Source organism: Athene noctua, chromosome 2 (assembly GCF_965140245.1).
Source record: "Athene noctua chromosome 2, bAthNoc1.hap1.1, whole genome shotgun sequence".
Classification (NCBI taxonomy): Eukaryota; Metazoa; Chordata; class Aves; order Strigiformes; family Strigidae; genus Athene; species Athene noctua.
In genome coordinates, this window is record NC_134038.1 from 131,832,873 (window position 1) to 131,853,636 (window position 20,764).

At 36.0% G+C, this 20,764-nt stretch overlaps 1 protein-coding gene across 9 annotated transcripts in view; it reads left to right on the forward strand.

Moving 5' to 3' along the window:
* Nucleotides 1–20,764, forward strand: part of NXPH1 (neurexophilin 1) — a 360,999-nt gene that overhangs the window by 140,431 nt on the left and 199,804 nt on the right. The window lies entirely within an intron of this gene.

Genomic DNA, 20,764 nt, shown 5'->3' on the forward strand with positions numbered 1-20,764 from the left:
CCTTCCACCCTCGCCCCCAGGTTCTGTGCTCTTATGTCACAACTGTGAATGCAGATATGGGTCAGCTTCCAAATGCACAGCTTCATGGACAGCTTCTCCAAAGTCCCAATAAACACTCCACTAATGTTTCAAGAAGTGAGAAGTTTGAAACAACTTCCCATTGTGGACCTCTCTTGCTGAGATGTGCAGAACCCAAATGAGAATGAAACAAAGCAAATGGATAACATTATTGACAAGCAAATATTTTCCCGTTGATGTATAAGTAGGAGAGGAGATGTACATATAATTATTGCTTTGGATTCTTTGAATAGATATACTTGTGGAAATTTTGTCATTATATATGACATTTTCCAGGACAAACCTGTGACCCTGGACCCTGTGTAGATTTGGAGAAAGAAATTTTCCAAGCCATACAGTCCAGATTCTGATCTCATTCAGGAATATACTGAGATACATTTTTATTTTTCTTGGACATGAATTGTGATTTATACTGGTAGTTTTTCCTCTTTGTGTTCTATGGAAAGTAATTGTCCTAAATATAAACCATAAGGTAATTTGTGCCATGACCAAAAGTAAAATCTTGGCTCTATTAAAGTCAATGGGAATTTTGCTATTGAGCTCTATACAATTTTCCGTTAAGTAGTATGTAGAATTCCAGTGTTAGATATGATTAGCAATTTTAGCAATCTGTATTATGATTGAATAATACATGCTTTGTGTTCTCATTTATATTTCTGAAAAATGAATATGAAATATTATTACTGGTACAGCTTCATTATTTTCTTTCTTTTTTAAAACTTCCCATAAATACATGAAGTGCATGCATTCTGTTCATATATATATATATATTTATCCACATTTCAATTAACATCAATACAAAAGGAATTACTCGTCAAGCAATGGTTCCGATCCTTTTAATTGTGGTAGTTGGTACTTTATCATTAACATCTATAGAAAAGGAACTATTTGTCATGCAGTGGTTCTGATCTTTTTCATTGTGGTAGCTGCTACTTTATCTGCCTCTCTCACAGTCAGTCATATTATTTTTTAGTCTTAAGCCTTTGAAGGACTTGCTATTCTTCATAAGCATTATTGAGTCTGAAATTGGAAGAGTTCTTCTGGTGATCTGGTTGTGAAACAGTGATCTAATATCAAAATCTATAATGTGTTACTTAGGTGCTAGTTCACTGCATTTCATTCAATCTCTTTGGGAAATATTTTGTGTTTGATAACTTTGTTGAAAATGTCTTTGGTTTTGCCATTTGAGAAAAGAATTTAATGAACATGAATGTGTTAATTCAGTTAAACAATGTATGTTTGGGTATCTGGGTCTGGCATATGAACAATGCCTTAATGGAGTGCTAGGCCCGGCGAATGTTGGCTCACTATAAGTCACTAATTCTAGATATAATAAAGATGTATATCTCTAAAGGTATATTTTTAGGATTAAAGAAGATTGAGTTCTTTATTTTTAAGAAATGAAGAGACTGTTTTTGTTTGCTTTTTTTTTTTCTTCCAAAAACCCCCATTTAAATAATGTTTTGTGTCTTATTTTCACTACATAGAGAAGTCATAAATAGGGATATTTTAATGAACACAATTATCCTGTTGCAAAAATACATGGATCATGCACTTGAACAAAGATCAATATATTAAACTTGCCTTTGATAGTTGTCACTGATAGAACTTATGTGTCAGCTTCTGTGCTTCAGAGAAAAGGAATCCAGAGTACAGGAAACAGGTAGGTAGTTTTACCTTGAAAAAAATCACTGATCAAAGTTCTAAACAGACTTTCACTTGTTATTTTTCTCAAAATATTTCAGCCTGGGGCAGAAAATATACTTTCTTCCCTCCTTATGAGGTCACCATTAAAGTTTTGTCCCTTTATTCCCTTTCCCAAGTATGCATGGACAGTAAGCAAACTAATAACTTCATCTTTACAAATACCTTGTCTTTCAAAGTTTTCCTTACTTAAAAAATGTGGCAGAAACTCAAAATTTACTAATTTAAAATGAACTAAGAAATATTCAAACTCCATTTATAGGAGAGCAGAATTAAAGTTTTGTATTGCATGTTAGCCTAGAGATTGAAACAATACTATTCAAGAGGTTTAGTAAGAGGGCAGTTTTACTGTGATTAAATCATTACATCCTCATGTGTTCTTAATCCTATGCTGTAATTTGGAATCCTGTAGGAGTATCATAAACTACTCTGAAAACGATGTGTGAGAGAATTGTGGAGGAAATAGGGATTACAAAATATCTGCTGCTTTTAGAGCAAAACCAACCTAAAGCATAGGCATTTGATCTGAAGAATTATTCTTCATCAGAAGACACTGAACCACAGTCTTAGCATCGTATGTGTCCTCCATGTCCTTCTGTGACAGAGGTGGTCAAATTGTATCTGGCTGCATCTAGAAATGGAACAGAATCTTGTCTCTAGTAATCTGTACTTAACTATATGTCTAACATTGCCAGAAACCTCAAATGGCTAAATCAAGGATCTGTTGCGCTAGGAGTTGCATAATACAAAAATGTATATTATACCTATTCAGAAATAGCTTTGATGCCAAGAACTCCCAAATTTCGAAATAGGGTACTGCAGAGTTCCTGTAAATCATGTATTTATAAGTTTGAGGCATACTGTTCATGAAATTATTTGTTTTTAAAAATATGCACAGTTCTGAAAAAGTACTATTTTTAAATACTCAGATTATATATATCAATGAAATACAAACATTCCTAAGCCTTTGCAAAACTTCTGAATCCACTGTATCAGTATGGAATTCATGTGGAAGGAAGCAACTGATTCATTTTGCACATGTATTAAAAAATGAAAACCTTGATTATCATTTATACTGAAGTTCTTTGATGAGTTATTCTGTTACCACTTTAGTGTATGATTATGAGTACTATTTCCAAAAACATTTTGACAGTGGAAAAGCAAACTGTTGCTTAATAAAAAGTGGTTTTCTTTTTACTCTTCTTTTTTTTTTTTTTTTTTTTTTTTTAAAGCATAGGCAATATTTTACTGAAATTATGCTAAGATTCTCAGATTAATTAATTTTCTAGATAAATTGCAAAAAAATCAATATCTATGGATAATGTTAACACTTTTTGCTGCTTGTGAAAGGAGCACTCATTAAAATTAAACTGTCATTTGTAAGGATATCATAAATTTAAGGTCTGTGGGAATATTGTGTTTCCTTGGGTAGTACTCACCTGATAATATGCTCTATGATCTAATATGATCTAGTGTAGTGTAGTATGATCCCTCCAAAATGGTTGATGCATCCCATGGCTAAAAATAAAATATTTTAATTGATTTCTATATTTCCTGCTAATTAGTTAAAGTACTATCATCACCCAAACTAACAAGGAAATAATTTTGTTTTGTACAGGAGTTTGTCATTGGAATATGTCTATGCAATTTTTTATGCTGTTTGAAAGGCACAGCTGGTGGATCTCAACTTTAGCTTGGACTGATGTCCTGTGTATGGTATACATAATTTTAAATCCTTTATTTTAGATTGCCTTTGGGATAAAGAAACAAATGTAGTTTGTTGTAGGTGCTTTAGATCAGGAGCAAACTAATGATTCACTTGAACTTTAATTCTGAGAGTGCTATAGTCCTATTGTCAAGGATAGGATTTGAGAAGATGGAGCATGTATGAGATTTATTCCTAGTTCAAAGTGTACCTCAACCATGTAGCAAGTAGAGATATTGCAATGAGGGAAGGTTTTAGTGGTCTGTGAAATGAACGTCTGCCTGCTGTAACAGGACATTAGAGAGACAAAAAATTTTTTATGAAGTTGAAACTATTCATACACATCAGTGAAGATGTGGAAATTAACCATTTTAAAAGTAAATCAGATACTTTGTCCAATATTTTATGGAAGGTCTACTGAATTCCTGGGAAAAGCCCAGTGTACTTACAGATCTGTTCATCATAAAAAATAAGTAAAACCAGAGCGGGCAGAGGCATAAATAACATGAGACCTTCAATTCCTTATCTATGTCACAATGAATCTAAAATGAGATGCAAAAGCCTACTTAAAAACAGATAACCTGAGGAATAATGAGGTCACTTATGGACCATGAATAAAAAGTAATATTAATTCTTACAATATTAAATAGCTATAGTTGTGTGAAATTTATTATGCCATATTTATGAAACATCTCTGAATTTCTTGGGTAGAAGTATTTTGATTAGTCATAGAGTGGGGAGGTCCTGAAAATAAAGCTGGAAGTTTTTCAACAACTACAACATACTCACTCCAGTGGCAAATACTCTGGACTCTATTCTACTGGCTACATTTAGAATCTAGAGCTGTTATTGCTGAGGGTGAACCAAACAGAAATAATAGATCTTGATTGGCAAGGTACTGTGGTGATCTTGAATTTGTGACAGTTTTATTTGGTTGAGTTTTCTTCTATTTCTGTTTCTGTTTCTGTCTGTTTCTGTTTCTGTCCAAAACTAGAAGTATAGGAAAGGCATTTACCTAGCAATCATTCCTTTTAACCCTCCAAGTGTGGAGTTCACTCATAAACTGTATGAAACAGACTGATTTATAGGTGTGTGACATTAAGCACACCAGTCTATTTTGCTAATGACCTGTGGGTCATGCCCTGTTAATAATGTTGACAGTCAGTAGCAACACAGCTTGTGTGTCCATGAGACTTTAACAAGAATCTTTCCAAATCAATCTTCCATGACTTAAGATCAATTAATGAAAACTTTTACCTGATGATCTTCAATAAATTAGCTGTAGCCCTTTGGAAAACTTGATTAACAATCCTTATTGGATATCTGATGCAAACTTTGGGCTGTGTTCTCAGGAGCTCACAAGTATTTTCCAGAACCATCCCATATTATGGGATGATAATATCTCCTCTCTGTATCAGAGACTTATTGGCCACCATTTCTTTAATCAAAACTGTTACAGTGAGAAACATTTTATTAAGTAATCTCTCCCTTTTCCAATGAAGTTTTATTTTCTCAACTTTTTTCTACCATTGTTCTACAAGCATTGGTCATGTTTCTACTTTTTTCCCTTTTTTTACACTGAGGAAAAAGTTTCCCTTTCATTTATTCATGGGAATATTACAAATTTTGTCCCTTTAGATGATTTTTGTTAATTGCACAAATATTACCTGTAAAGTTGACTTTCATTAGCCATTCCTGAATAACTGTCTTAGTCTTTTCAGAACACCCCCCCATTTCCTCAGTCTCTATTACAGTTAAACTCTACAAATGAATGCTATCTTTTAGATGGAATTCCAATGATAAAGGGCCTCACCACCTTTTTCTAACAAAATTCTTCCACACTGATAGTTACAATGGACTCTCTCAGGTCTCAAACTGAAAAAAAAACCCACCTTCTAATGAGTTGCTCACTATTACTTCTAATAAAAATGTCAAGCCTTAATTATACTACTTTCCAGTATTCTTTCTCATTTACCATTTGAGTTTGAAGTAGTAGTCTTCAGATATCTTAGTAGCTGCTTTCCCACACCACTGCTCTCTGCAGGTCTACCTATTTAGGCCCATTTTTAATACACTTCTAACCTCACAGATGTAAGAATCACCTGTGAACTTCATTAGCAAATTATTAAGACCTACTTCAAGATCAATGCTCTAATATCATATAAAAGAAATAGTTTATGGTTCTTTTTTGACTGATTTCTGGAGTACTTTCATCCCCATTTGATGTGTTTATTCTTACTCTACTTTTTGTTTGAAGTAATTTTGCCTGTTTCAGATCACATGAGAGTAGTGCTCCACACTAATGTGTTTTATGAATAGGAGTGGATGAGATGATAATTGCACATTTTACTAAAATTGAGCTAATGAGATGATTGCATTAACTCATTTGGAAATACTAAGTAACAAGTGGTAGTGGTACTTATAATTAATCCTCAGGTAAAGATTTAAGTATGCCATAAAAAAATGAATAGGTACTTTATTCATAGGGCTGGCAACTGATGTGAAGGAGTTGTTTCCTGTAAATGTCTAAATATCACTAAAAGGCAAAGTGATTTGCTTGGAGTTAGAACAAATCGATAACAGAGTTTCACACTGTTGCTAGTAAATACACACTATTTCCATTTACTTTCCTGTTATGTCTTGTATGTTTCCAGGTAGCAGGCTAATATGCAGTTGGAATTACCAGCTTGTAGATTTAATCTATTACTTCTGCATCCTTTCATTCTCCCCCAGATATTATTATTTTTAAAAAGATTTTATGTTGTGTACCCTTTGCTACTCTTATACTCTAGAACATCTGATGGCTCATTGCCAAGAGAAGGCAATTAACTTCATAATTTCCCCTTTCACATTTTGAATTTGCAAATTTCCAGAACTTTAAGTTTATCCAGTCATCCTACTTTAAATTTACTATCTACCCATTCTCTAGCATGTACTGTTGTTTCATCTCCCTGTTTTAGATCTTTTCCATCTGCTGTCTTTGTGGAAGAGAAATGTGGTCAATTCAAAGACTTTTTTAAAGTTATGTAAGATGTGTTGAACCCATCATAACATGCAAGTTGCAAATTAAATATAGAACCTGTTCAATGATGCAAATTGTATATGGATAACCAAGAGGCACATAGAAGGCCAATTAAATAATTGAAAGCAAATGAATAATAAAACAACACAGAAATATAAGAATAATTTTACATATAATTGTAAACGTCATGTTTAATTATTACTTTTTTCAGTGATAAGTATTATATATATAATGTCTTTTTACATACAGAGAAGATGAGGAAGATAAGTTAGATGAAACATTGAAAACTGGGTGGTAAATGATCAGGCGTAAAATTAGAGTGCTAGTAACTTGCTCTTAGGCTTCAATCAACAGATGTTGCTGCCCGGCAGCTAATTGCAGAGTGTATTTGAACCAAGTACAGGCCACTAGAAGGTCTATATTTTAGTGTGACTGCTATAGATTTAGGAGATAAATAAAAGGGAGTTGCAAAGCTGTCTAATTCCGAACTTCTGCCTAGAAAAAAGTTCAAGAATACTTAGATGTTTGTATAAACTATGACTCCATTTTAGGACTATCCATCTGGTGTGCTTGATTCCTTGTTCTCTTAAGGTAATCTACCCCCAAACTCAGGCAGTATTTCTCATGCTATACATTCTTGTGCCCTTTTCCCAAGGGAAGCTACTCTTGAAATCTCACTTTCTCTCTTTCTCTCTCTCTCTCTCTCTCTCGCTATTGCTCTTGATGTTAGAAATGAAAATAATAAACCCGTTTCTTCTTGCTCCTATTGTTGACCTGCTCTTGTAACCCTCAGGATGGTATACCTCAATGCTTCCCAACCGCTAGTATTAAAAATCACCATTGCAAATGAAACAATTATTTCCTTCCAAATTCCTTTGGACTGAAAAAATAAACAGGAGATTTTTTATAGCATTTTTTTACATCTTTGAAGGCTGTTACCAGACTCAGCCATCATCCATAGTTTTTCTAGACTAAGTAGTCTCAGTTCATATAGCATGTTTAACTGAATTCCTATGACTGCTTTAAAACTTGTCTACCCTTTCAAGTGTGAAACGCCAAATAAAACAGAGTATTCTGGCTCATGTCTTACCAGCAGTGAGCAAAGGAGAATATTAATAATACTCTGCTATTTCTTTCTGCATACTAGAAATGGTGTTGTATGCAATACCAATATCATAATTACTCTTCATTGTTTATCACTGACTATGTTGGTTATGCTGACTACAACTTGATTTTGCAGTAATGCTGGCTAACCTGTAATTCTACATTTTCTATTTGTGCATTTGATTTTCTCTGCCTAAGAGAGTATTTAAACTGGTAAACTGCAGTAAGATAGGGTAAAAAATTACAGCACACTGGCTTCTCTATGCCAGATTCCCCTGTGGATACCTGTAGCCTGCACTGATGGCAGGTGGAATAGACACCACCATGCAGAGCTATACCTACTGCTTAGCAAGAGTATCAACAGGAAAAGTTTGTATGCAGCAGCAAGTGTACTGTAAATTCATGCTTTAGTTTGCTGTACTAACCTGCTTGTGTAGACAAGCCCCAAGTGTAGTACTCTGCACTTCTCTCTATTGAATTTCCTGTTATGGATTTCACACCATTCCCCCATTTATCAAGATGATTTTGGTATTCAATAATGTATCTCTCTCCTCCTCTTTTTCCTTTCAAAGTTACAACATCAGCTCTTCATAGTCTTTAATGATATTGTAAATCATTGCAAGATGGCACAGGTGGAGTCTTAACATTGCCAGAATAATCAAGATGGCATTTTTACAGTTACAGTTTTTGGATTACAATTACACAAGTTTAAAAAAATTATTAATTGGGGACTAAACAGAAGACTCACCAGATTATTTATCTGAAAAGATAACTTCATGTGTTGAGGCAATGAGGTAGTTTTATCATTTATCTGCTTTTGGGAAGAATAAAGGTCATAAAATGTAAACCTTAAGTAGATTTTTGTGTATAAAGTCAAAGCAGAAAAGTGTTTCTCTTGGAGCTAGCAACAATTAATAAAGGTCTAAGTTCTTCTCACAATAATGAATGAAATCTCCAGAGGATATCTGTAGTTTCTTTGGAATTTATGCTGACAGATTCTCATGGATTACAAGTAGCCATTACCTCTAGTCTGTTAGTATGTAAGTGTTAAAAATACAACTTTGCCTGTATCAGAGGTTCTAGTTTGGGGAAACGGCCTTTGTTTAAGACAAGTTCCTACATTTTAATGGGTACCCACCCCATGCCTAAGAGAACATATGCAAGGTTGCATTATATGTTAATACTACCTTCTCATCAAAACAAGGATTTTAACCTTTATAAATATGATTTCATTTTGCTCATCATTAGATTTTGGTCATTTAGTTTTAAACTGCATTTGATACTTCTTTATAAAATTTTAACTACAAATATTTAGAAGACAAAATTCACCTACTGCTACATTGTTTTGCTATTAGCTGTCAGCTTTCTCTTCACCTGTTTCTAATGTCCTATCATAACTTGTGGACTAGTTTCATGTGAAAACAAAGGTGCTGATTTATTTGGTTACTTGCAGGCAGATACAGACTTTGCCAGTGCTCTGACTGGAATGGATAAGAGGAGGTAACCATATAACTGCATTAACTCTTGTGCTAATAAACCTTTGTGAATGGTTTTAAAAGTGAGAAGAATACTGAGGTGATACAGTTACACAGCTTTTCATCTGGAGGGAGGTAAGTTCACAGGATAAATAAAGTCAGCTCAAGCCTGGCAGTAAAAAAATACTTGAACAAATTTGTGGACCCTCAATGGGAGTGATTTCATTTAACACGGGTCTTGTTTCTGCAGATTGCTGGTAAAAGAAGTTTTCTGTTTCTTTTTCTCCTGGCCTGTTGTCTGCAAACAGCCTTATCTTTTTCTCTGAATCAGATCTCATGACAACTGCAGTGTAAGTTGAATCAGCCCTCAGTCCTTTCTTTCCTTCAGAGAATCAAACAGGGTTCATCCTCACCATTCCTGTGAGAACTATCTGGTTACAACACTTGCCTAGATAGTGGAAGATGTGAATTCAGTTGTCTACACTGTCAACTTCCCCACTGTAGTTGCATTTTCTAAGGCTATGAACCCTCTTTTTCTGTTCTGTGTGCTCTGAAAATGCCTACCAAATCAAATGCCTCCAAGGATTCAAGAAGAGATATGTCTCAGGCTTAAGCATATGACAGGTATTCAAATGTTAATTATGGTCAGTGTTTAAGCAGCGTAGAAGCTTTCAAGTGTCCCAGAGTTTTATTATTAAAAATTGTGGGAAGTGTAGTTTTTACCTCCTCTCCTGATAGACAACAGCTGAACAAGTACAATTTTGTCCTGAAGTCTTTTGAGGAATGGGGTCTGGATATTCAAGGCCAGTCATCATCTAAACAAGAATTTTGTGAAATTTTGTGTTCAGTGTCATAAGGACAAGCTTGATGGTCTTCAAGGTGCATTTGTCCTTTGGTAAACCTAACCTCTACAGCTTAATTAAACAGAGTAAAAACGATTTACATTGCAGTGGAGGGCAGTGTCTCTCTCTATTTACTTGTTCACTGATTAGTCAATATATTCAGAGTTTATTTTCAGTGTTCACTGCTAGAATTAAAATACCAATTATTCTCAGTTACTTCACAGCCTGACCAGCATAAATGGGCTCATTTCCTCCAGAAATTCTGTCAGAGGTGGATTCTTCCACTCTTCAATTATTTATATTTTTGTTGTTGGTAGTCCTGTTAACCAGCAGCCTAAGCAGGGGGCAGTATGGAACCCCGTCTTTCCAAGGACTATGCTATGGGCAGGAGACAACGACTGCTGAACATCTCTTCTGTGTGGCACCGTATCAGCTCTTGCATCCATAGTGTCTTCTCACTCATGATGCTTCCTGCTGTTCAAGGAAGGAAGATAGTACTACCTCCTTTTCCTGCCCATGGCCTTTTCTGCATGCCCTGTGGGAAGATCCTCACACTTTCTTCTGTCCCCTTCACCACTACTCTAGACAATTATGTAAGGGCCTTTATTGCACGTATTCCACTTGAAGAAAAACCACTCTGCTAAGAGATGATGACATTTCTAAATCTACAATTACAGGTCATAGTTTTGAAGTTTGTGAAAAGAGCTATTGAAGACCATCATCATTACCAATCTTTTCTTTGTAGGTTTGAACTATCAGATGACCTTAGTGTATTGAAAAAATCATGCAGGAACAATCTGCATCATGAAGAGTAGTTTGGAAGGTCTGTAGACTGAAAATAAATTGCTGGTTCTAAGAGATTTGACTGTAAACTGTCTGTCTGCCAATCATTTGAAGCAACCTAACTGAACATCATCTGCAAATGAGTACAACACAGTGTTATATTTAAGAGTTGATATTTTCTTTTGTGTGTACTTTCAACTATGAAATGAGATATCATGCTCTAACATTTCACTGTTCAGGCAAGTCACATCGCATCATTTTCACAGAGGTCATAGTTACAAGGTCAAATTTACACTTTGAGGGATTCAGGTCTTCTAAGTATTCACTTTGGGTGAGTGTTTGGTCTGTATTTCCTGTTATTCTTTGCTTAAATAAAAGTAATGACATGATTTGAAGTATTCAGTTTTGGAGATGTCTCAGATGCATACCTGACTGTTCATGTGATACCTAACTTCAAGCCCACTGAAATCTGTGACAAGTTTCACGTTGGTACCACTGGATTTTCTGTCAGGATTTTAGTGAACATTACTACAACCCAAAGACATCATAGGTTACGTAAAGGTGTTTCTGTCGCATAGACTAAAATTACTGAATCTTCTCAGTGAGGTTGACAAGATAGCTGAATCAGTCTTTCCTTTTTCTGTTATTGAGAGGCAAGATCTAGTCAGTGGATGTATTACTTGGTGGTTTGTCTTCCTCATCTTCAAAACTAAACACCTCTTCATCCCACTCCCAGGAAACATAAAGAGTGTGGTCTTGATACTACAGCAGGTACAGTCCTACAAAAAGATCTGTCTCCCTTCAGACCATTGCAAAAAGAGGAATGGAACTCTTGATTTTTTACATTTGTCATATAATTATTTATTGCTTACTATTTATTACTTACTATTTACATAACTGGATATGTGATCCCAGCCATTGTGCAGCCACAAATACAGACAGTCGCTGTGCCAAAAACTAGCTAAACTGAGATAGGAGCTTGAAGATGAGTATTATGGATGATAAAAGGGAAGGTTAGGGAGGAAGAGGAAGAAAAGAAGATATGGAGATACTGCCTAGTACCTCAAAACTATCCAAGTGCTGCTGCACCCTATTGCTAAGACAAAATGTATATCTTAAAAGTGTACTCTCAGCTGGTCTCATTAAACACCTGATACCTTGTAGGCTTGTAAAATGAAAGCCTCAAGGACAAGCATAGGGATATATAGTAACGCAACACTCAAGAGAGAGCAGTAGAGTAACTGTGAAAAAGAAATCCAGCATGAGAGCAAGATAGAAGAAAAAAGATCATAAAACCTGCCAGTAGTTACAGGGAAGATTTCTGTACTAAGCTCCATTATATAGTACAGATAGATCCTTGTTTCTGAGCCTCTTTTGGTTTCACCTTACAGGTCTTCCTGTCCAAAGAGGAAGACATATCTGAGTGTCTTTTTTTTTTTTTGTCTTTTTTTTTTTTTTTTCTCTGTAACTTAATTACTAAATGCCCTGATCCGACTGGAAGCTGACCTGAGTTTTGTTGCAGTAAGCGACTGTGCAGAGCTCTACTGCCCATATTCCAGATTCAGCTTGATTTTCTATACCACAGTATATGGCAGTCTTCTGAAATCCTTTTCTGACATATTTAACCATATCTTTGCACCTGGATAACATGAGACTTCTTGCCACCAAAGACTCCTAAAGGCCACCTCAAGGTTAGATATTTGCTCTGTTGAACACAACAGTACCTCAGGAATTGTCTAAATGGTCAGATGTTACCACTTGTATATTACCCTTTCTAGACCTCTGAGCTGTTCAGACTGGCTCATACCAGTAAATGCATCTGAGAAGCAAGGATTGTTAGCAGGACACAGCCATACACAGACCTGTCTAAATGGCTTTGAAGTTTCAGATAGCTTTCATGACTCCAGCTTGAAGCTGGTGCTTAACAGTCACTGGCCGCCCATGGAGACTGGCCATAAGTTTTAAAATGTTTACCCTAAGGATTTATAAACTTGAAGAACAGACTTGCAACATTATCTTCCAGAGCACCTTCTATCAACTTCCAGCAATGTGTCATTACTCAGGTGAGATATGAAATAAACTCATTCCCTTAAAATCTATGCCGTTGAATCTACTCTACATGTAGTAAAAAATGCTCGACTACATGAAAGGACTCAGATTTTTTTTTTTTCAGATCAGATATCTGCCTCCAGACCTGCTTTCTTTATTGACATACAGAAGCTGCATGAAATGCCAAGCAACTTTTGTATCTATGAATTGCTGGATATTGCGGTTCACTGACTACTTGAGTTATTCTGGGGTAATTTGGCACATATCATGTAGAAAATACGGTAAACTGCTCGCTCGTGGTTTTTCTTTTTTTTCTTTTTTTTTTTTTTTTCAGAGCAATGTAATTTTCTTTTCTGAATTCTACTTACACTAAACTTGCTGTCTATTACCCATTGCAGTCCTTGTGATTATCTGGTTTTAGTACATTTTGTGGCAGAAACCATTACAAAGCCTGAAAACATTTCAATCATTTAGGTATATCCAGACAACTTCAAGTGATTTTCTTCTAATGCAAGTTTTCTCTTTCATAGCCCTAAAGAACGTTTGATATGTTTTTTGACAGCATCCTAATATTAATGTGTAGTAGAAGAACTGCTGTGAGTGAGTATACTGTCAGTTTTGTAAAAACATTCAGCACAGCCCACATTTGGATCTGTATTTTTGATTCACAGTGTCTAAATTCTCCATTTCCATTGAAAATCATCTTTATAAAACATATTTCAGTTCATTTCACACTGTGTTAATTGTGTAACACACTGTAACCATTACCTTTTACCAGCCACAGTTGCTCATCTAATGGGAAATTATGACTTTAACAAGGAATTATTAGATCTGTTTGATCTGAGAATGCACATGTGGACAATGGGGGCTGCTGGCTGGAACATGCACCATTTTCTCCCCCTGTGAGTACATAATTGAATTACAAGTCTAATTTTAGGAAGAAAAAAAGTGTCAGTAAGCCTTATGTTTTGTAGCTAGCCCTGCTGTTTGGCAAATTTTATTTAATATTGCTAAATAAATATGGGGCATTTACTGATACCTCAAGGCTAATATAAAATATGTCAGATTTTCTATATGTAGCAGGTAGACAAAACTTTTTTTCTTGTAAGTTAAAAAAAATTTGAAGTATTTTTTCATTAAATACTGGTTCATCTTTAAAATTTGATACTGGGGGGCTCAGTATTTCCGAGTCTTTTACTACAAACATGAGGAATAGATGTAAGTATCAGAAGGTAATGTTTGACACTTTATCTAATCAGAAGACAGTTTTTTTCAACAGTATTGCTTTAAATAAGATGTTTCTGGTTTTGTTGCTTGGGGAACTGAGAGACAGTCCTGGTGAGAGACAGACATCTCTTGGAAACATAAACCCTGAATGTACCATAAAGTCCACCATTGCCATCTATTCTTTGTTGGTGGAATAGTCATTATTTTTATTCTGGAAATTGATAAAGAGAAGTGAAATGCCACTTTAAAACAACTTGGTAAGGAGTAGTCCAGTTTTCATAAGTCACTGAGAGACATGGGAGTTTTGGGATATCTACCCTGTACCCCTGTGAGCAGAAAAGTTAGCTCTTCCATTTGGCAGCTGCTATACCAGTCTCATCAGGGTTCTTAGTCCAAGCAACCATCCCGTTCTGGGAGGGTAAATACACTTATTGGAGTGAACCTATACTGATGTGACTATCTCAGGACCTCTGTGAAACATCCCATCACAAGTTATAGCTGTAGCCCTAAGTCTCCTTGACAGTAATTTACTAGGGCTTTTCAAAGTAATTCAGACTCCCAGAACAACAGATTGGTGCTTAGATTCATTGTACTGGCACTGCTGCTGTTTTCACAGCTATAACCACAACCTAACTTCCCAGGTGTCCAATTCAGTTATGTGTCTAGTCTCTTGCAACTGACGGCTTCAGAGCAACCAAAGCACTGCTGCAATTTTCCTTACTGATTAGCTGTTCAGAGCTGTAGTTCCAGCCTCGAGGCCTTGAAGATGGACTGTTACAGAAGTGGGAATATCTAGTTTGTGAATGATATATAAATCACATAAAGTGCCTAACGTTTTCTATCCTGTAAACTCTGTAACAGAAGGGCCAGATTAAAGTCCCTAGCAGCTGGAACATCTGCATAAACAACAACCAAGTGACACCAGCTGTGTGTGAAAGAGGTATTGTAAATGGGAAGAGAGATTGAGAAGCCTAATTTCATGTGAAAACCACAGTGGGACAAGTTATCTGTCTTGGTGTTATCAGATCCAGTTCCTTAGTCCTTCCACTCCCTGCTCCACCTCTATGTGGTAGATCCTGGAAACCTACGTAGTAGCTTAGTCAAATCTGCCTAGGACTACTGAGAGCATGTTTGATCAGCTAAAAGACCCCTAAATCATTCTAAAAATGAGGCCTAAAGACTTGTATAAAGGATTCTGCTGCCACAAATTAACATGTCCTTAGGTGCTTCTGTGGATGTCTTCTGGCATAACTGCGAGGCAGCCTAGGCTGACTAGGCTTTCAGGTCAGTGTAGCTCATGGAAGTAGTGCTCAGCAGATGTGGACCTTGTAGCATCATGAAGTTTCAAGACGTCAAGTTACTTCTGTGAGGTCAGATGTAGCTGAACTTGGGCAATGCAGGCCCACCAAAGGATGATACTGCTGAACTGTGAGCCCAGTTTTTGTGACTCCTGTTTTGTCATTCCTCCCACCACCCTGGTTTCACAAGCCTGCATTTGCCAAAACTGGTCTTGAAAGGCCTTAAATACTTTAGATACTTTCCAATAAGAATGTGAGATACCTGAGTCACGGAGTCAGAATCACCAAATGGTTGAGATTAATGGGACCTCTGGAAATCATCTTGTCCAACCCTGCTCAAGCAGGGTCACCTAGAGCAGGTTGTCCAGGACCAGGACCATATGGCTTTTGAATATTATAAAGGATATAGATTATACAACCTCTCTGGGTGACCTGTGTCAGTGCTGCATCACCCTCACAGTAAAAGTGTTTCCTGATGTTCAGACAGAACCTTCTGTGTTTCAGTTTGTGCCCACTGCTTCTTGTCCTGTCACTGGCACCAGTGAAAAGAGCCTGGCTCTATCTTCTCTGCAGTCTCCATTCAGATACTTATGCACTCTGACATACCCCCAGAGCCTTCTTCAGGCTTAATAGGCCCAGTTCTACTAATATGAAGGATGCTCCAGTCCCTTAATCAGCTTTGTGGGCCTTCAGTGGTCTGTCTCCATCATGTCCGTATGTAACTTGTACTGGGGAACTCAGAACTGGATGCAGTACTCTAGGTGTGTCCTCATCAGTGCTGAACAGAGGAGAAGGATCACATCTCTTGGCCTACTTGCAACACCCCTCCTAATGAAGCCCAGGACCCTTAGTCTTCTTTGCTGCAAGGTTGAAGTCACTTACATTCTTACAAAAATGTAACCAAAGGTACACAAAATACTATGTTTTTTCACTTGTCTAACCTTCTAAGCCCAAATAATTAAATATTGTTGTGCATATTTTTCTTTTTTAATTTCAAACCAGCTGAACTAGGTCTTGCACTCAGGGAAAAAAAAGCAGAAATCAAAGCTTGTGTTTAACCTCAGACAGTACTACACTCTGGTGTACCTTTACATGCCAAGGTGGTTCCATTTACTTCAGTGGCACGAGCCTTATATGGATAAGGCCTCCAGAGTATAAGAAATTACTCCACCCTCTCTCAGCCTTCTTTATCTAGACCTATGTGTAAATAATGACTAGCAATGCATTCTGAAAGTTGCTACGTTATTATCTGAATCTTATTTAAACCTCAATATGTTAGTGTTTGCAGCAGAATTTGACTCGTTTCAGCAGACCTAAAATGTCTACATCTGTTCAATATCAAACATTTCTGATTTTCAGTGCCCCATGATGTGTGCAAAATGAAAGTCTGATAAAAATATAATCTATGCATCTCAATAGTTTATATACAAAAGTCTCAAGTTAGATGTATAAAATTATACATTCTGATATCGAGTCTGATTTTCAGTATGGCAAGGGTCTCACACCTGTGTGAAAAGAAAGTATTTGACATTTCCATATTTAATGAAGGCAGCAGTTAGTGGAGTCAAACTACCTCATTGTTCTCTTCCAAGGCTAATATGTTATCTTTTGAATATAAAGACAGTACAAAGTCATTCTGTATCCAGGAAGATACTGTATTTTTCTCTCAAATTGGTATTATTTTGATTCCTCTCTTACTCTCTGTATTGGCTTTGAGATTCACTGCCTCTTAGAATATGCTATCAGAAATGTCATTGCATTTCTAGGCAGCTTAATGGAAATATTTTTTGTAGCTTTGATTTTTCTTCATTACACTATTATTTATTTAGCTTATATGATGGAACACCAATAAATTGGACTTTGCTCATATTCCATATCACTTTTTGAATTACAATGCTCAAACCTCCCAGTAAGCAAAAGCAAAACTGGAGAGATTACATCTTTGATAAGATTACAATCCCCTCTTGTAAGTAATATTAAAATTGACTCTCTGAATATAATCAAGAATTTGTCCGGTTATCTTTAATTGATCTCCCTAGAAAGATAGTACAAACTGCAAATGGAATTGCAGTACATTACAAATCAAAGCAATAATATAAAATCAGAGTGTAAAACAAAATGGTAATTTCTGCCTATCTTGGACCTCAGAAGTTATAACTTTAACTGACAGGAGATGTCATCTCCTGTTTATGGAAACGGTAAATAAAGTGAGACATCTAGGACAAGACAAAATGACATATTCAATGTCAAGATGTTGAAAAATATTTTCCTTCTTTGTGGATGTGGTTAGGCTTAATGAAACCTATGAAGAATATCTGGAACAAAAGTAACGTTTCCATAATGTCTTAGGCACTACCAATCACAGTGGATTCAAGATATTTAAATTTCATTGCCACCTTTATTTAAAATCATTCCAGTCCTCTAATTTTAGCCTTCTGCTGCATTTTCTGCAAGGCAATAGAGTGGAGGCCCAGGCTCCAGCTATTTAAAAAGTTTGAAATCAGTTAGATCAGTGGCTTATAGATAGGTGTTTCAAAAGTCCTTCAAGGTCCCTTCTCTTATGAGGCATGTGAACAACACTGTAGTCCTTTCATTCATCACCTGTCTGAATGTGGTTCACGATACACAGTTGTTGATCCCAGCATGTCCTGGTAGCCTTGGATGTATTTGGTCAACTCTTGGTGTTCTCAGTTCATCATTTCTTATAGATTGAGCAGGACCTCTGGTCATGGAGCATACCCGTTTCTGGGAGACTGTTACATACTACATCTCAGCATGCCATTTTAATTTCTTCAGTCTTCTGTTTTCCAGTTATTATTTCTTCATGTGTACCCATACATACCTATAGAAGTTATTTATACATATTCATAGAGAAGGAGTGATATTTTTTCTTCACTAAAACTTGGCTACTTCGATAAGTGTGTATAAGGAAGATGGTGAAGTGGTTTTCCTCTGCAGCCTGCCAAGAAGTGATAACCAGGTTCATGAACTAACTTTCAACAGTACTGACACTTTCTGCAGATGCTTTTTATGCTAAATCTCTCTAGTGAAGTCACTGACAGGTTGAAATATGTAAGTAGTTTTACCTGTATGTTTATGTTGAAATTCCTGTGACTGCATCTTGGTAAGTCACTCTTTTGTAGGTTATGAAATGGTTGCTTCAGTTATTTCATGTCTTTGTCTTATGCTGTGTGTTGGTGTGTGTGTTTAGGTATATAAGATCATAAGGAAATATGTGTAAATACATGGTGAAATTATCTTTGATTAGTAGTACATTTACAATGATTAAATGTCCTCTCTTATTGCAAATAAGTCAAAATACTTAAATACTTGGTGCAGTATGTTAATGACCTGTGCTACTTGATCACTTAAACTCCACAGACCTGGTCCCCTACTGTGCTAGGTATTGTTGCAAACCATTAAAACATCTGAATAAGAACTTTCTTCTTCTGCCCATATAGTGATGTTTCTCCATGGATAAAAAGAGGACTATTTTATCTCCATACAATTACAAGTACACTGCAACCACACAAATTGCTCTATATCATATTTCATATTTCTGTTAGATATAGCATTAAAGAATCATTAGAAAATTCAGGATGGAAGGAGCCTTCTGCTCATCTTTAACTATGAGCTCAGTCCAAGATACTCAGGGCTTTATCCAGTTGATTGTTTAAAATTTCCAAGGCTAGACACAATCCAACCTCTCTGGGCAAACTATTCCAATCCTTAGTTGCCCTCATGATTTTTTTTTTTTTTCCTTACATCTAGGCTGAACCACTGTTATTTCAACTTATGTCTGTGTCATCCTTCCACCATGTACCTCTGTGAAGAGCCCTTTTTGATGCCCTCCTTGTAGGTTTTGGCATTCAGGTTCCCCCAGAATCCAGGTCTTCTCCAGGGTGAACAAGCTCAGTTCCTTCTGTGGCAGTAAGCTGAATTTTTATAAACAGTCATGACATTCTTGCACAGAAATCTGTGGAAAATATAATTTCTATATTATTTGACCAAAAAGTCAAATGGAGGCTTTTGTGGAGCCTGTGTATGCCTGGTTGTTACGAGGTTCATACTGACATTGAATGCAATGTGCTAAAAAGTCAAATATTGGTAAAATAAATATTTGTCTTTTTTTTTTTTTTTTTTTTTCAGTAAAAGAAGAGTTGAGGGAGAAGTTCATAATAGTGAGAATGGAAAGTTTTTTGGTTTATTGCTTCTTATACTTATGAAAGCCATGAAATTACAGAGAGTAACATAGCTGACAGCTATGATTACCATCCAGAAAGAACAAAAGGATCTTTATAAGATTATTCTGAGTCACAGGAAAGAGGTGAAATCTGTACCTGAATGGCTGACAGCCATTACAAGTCTGTGAAGTCTTACAAGATGGAAAAACTCTTCTTAGATGTAAGAAACAGCATTTGCCACAGTTCCTCTATAAGGCTCCTTCTGGAGAGTTTTGAGACAAATTGCAAACTACTTGAGCTGGTCAGATACCCTTCCAAATCTTTTCAGATCCTAATCTAAAATGATTATTCAGCAAATGTAGTTATTCCTTTCTGATTCACTATCAGACAATCTAACACTGATTATCCAAATCAATTCATAATTCTTTCAAATATTTTTTGAAACAAATTACTTGATGTCCAAACCAATTTTCACTCAGTACAAAATACACAGAGAAAACAATCTCTGCCTTGAAGAGGTCAGGATCAAATCTAAGATGGGGCACAATGAATGCAATAAACAAGTCAGAGAGATGAAAAAATTGAAAGGATAGGGGTGAAAAAGTTTAATAGTTTCATGGCTTGCCACACACATACAGAGAACTTGGTAGTTACAAATCATGTAGAAGTTTTGCCTTGTTTTATGTGCCTGGCTAGAAGGTTTATTTCATGTCAGTATGTAAACAAGCTGATGCAGGTAAAAGTGCTACATGTCAATCCAAAGATTCTAGATTTCATCTGTGAGAAAAGTGTAGCTACAGTTTTTTCATTTACTGGGTTCATAAAACTTCTGACTAAATGAAGCCTTTCAAGGGTTCTGAATGTTAACATTGGATACAAATTATAGAATTTATTTAATGCTGTAAAAGTACTTGAATTTTATCTCCATCTGCATTACCCTAGTCATCTGTTACATTGGACAACTTCGTTTTTAGCGTTGTCAATATCACACTGTAAAAACCACGGCTCAATGCAGTTCTTGTATTTTTCTCTGTTCTCACATATAAAATTGGCTATAGTTTATTCTTTAAGATCTATACAGTGAACGAGGCTTTTCTATTCAAGGTGTACTAAATTAGTTTTGTATCTTTGGTCTGTCAATACATTTAAAAAGAACATTCCACTTTTGCTTTTGCATTTCAATGAGCTGTTTGTAGAATCACCTCTTGTGGTCAAAAAAACTTCCAATGTGAGTGATGACATTTTTTTTTCCATGTTAATCTCAACCCTTATCAGAAATCTGAAAGTGTACAT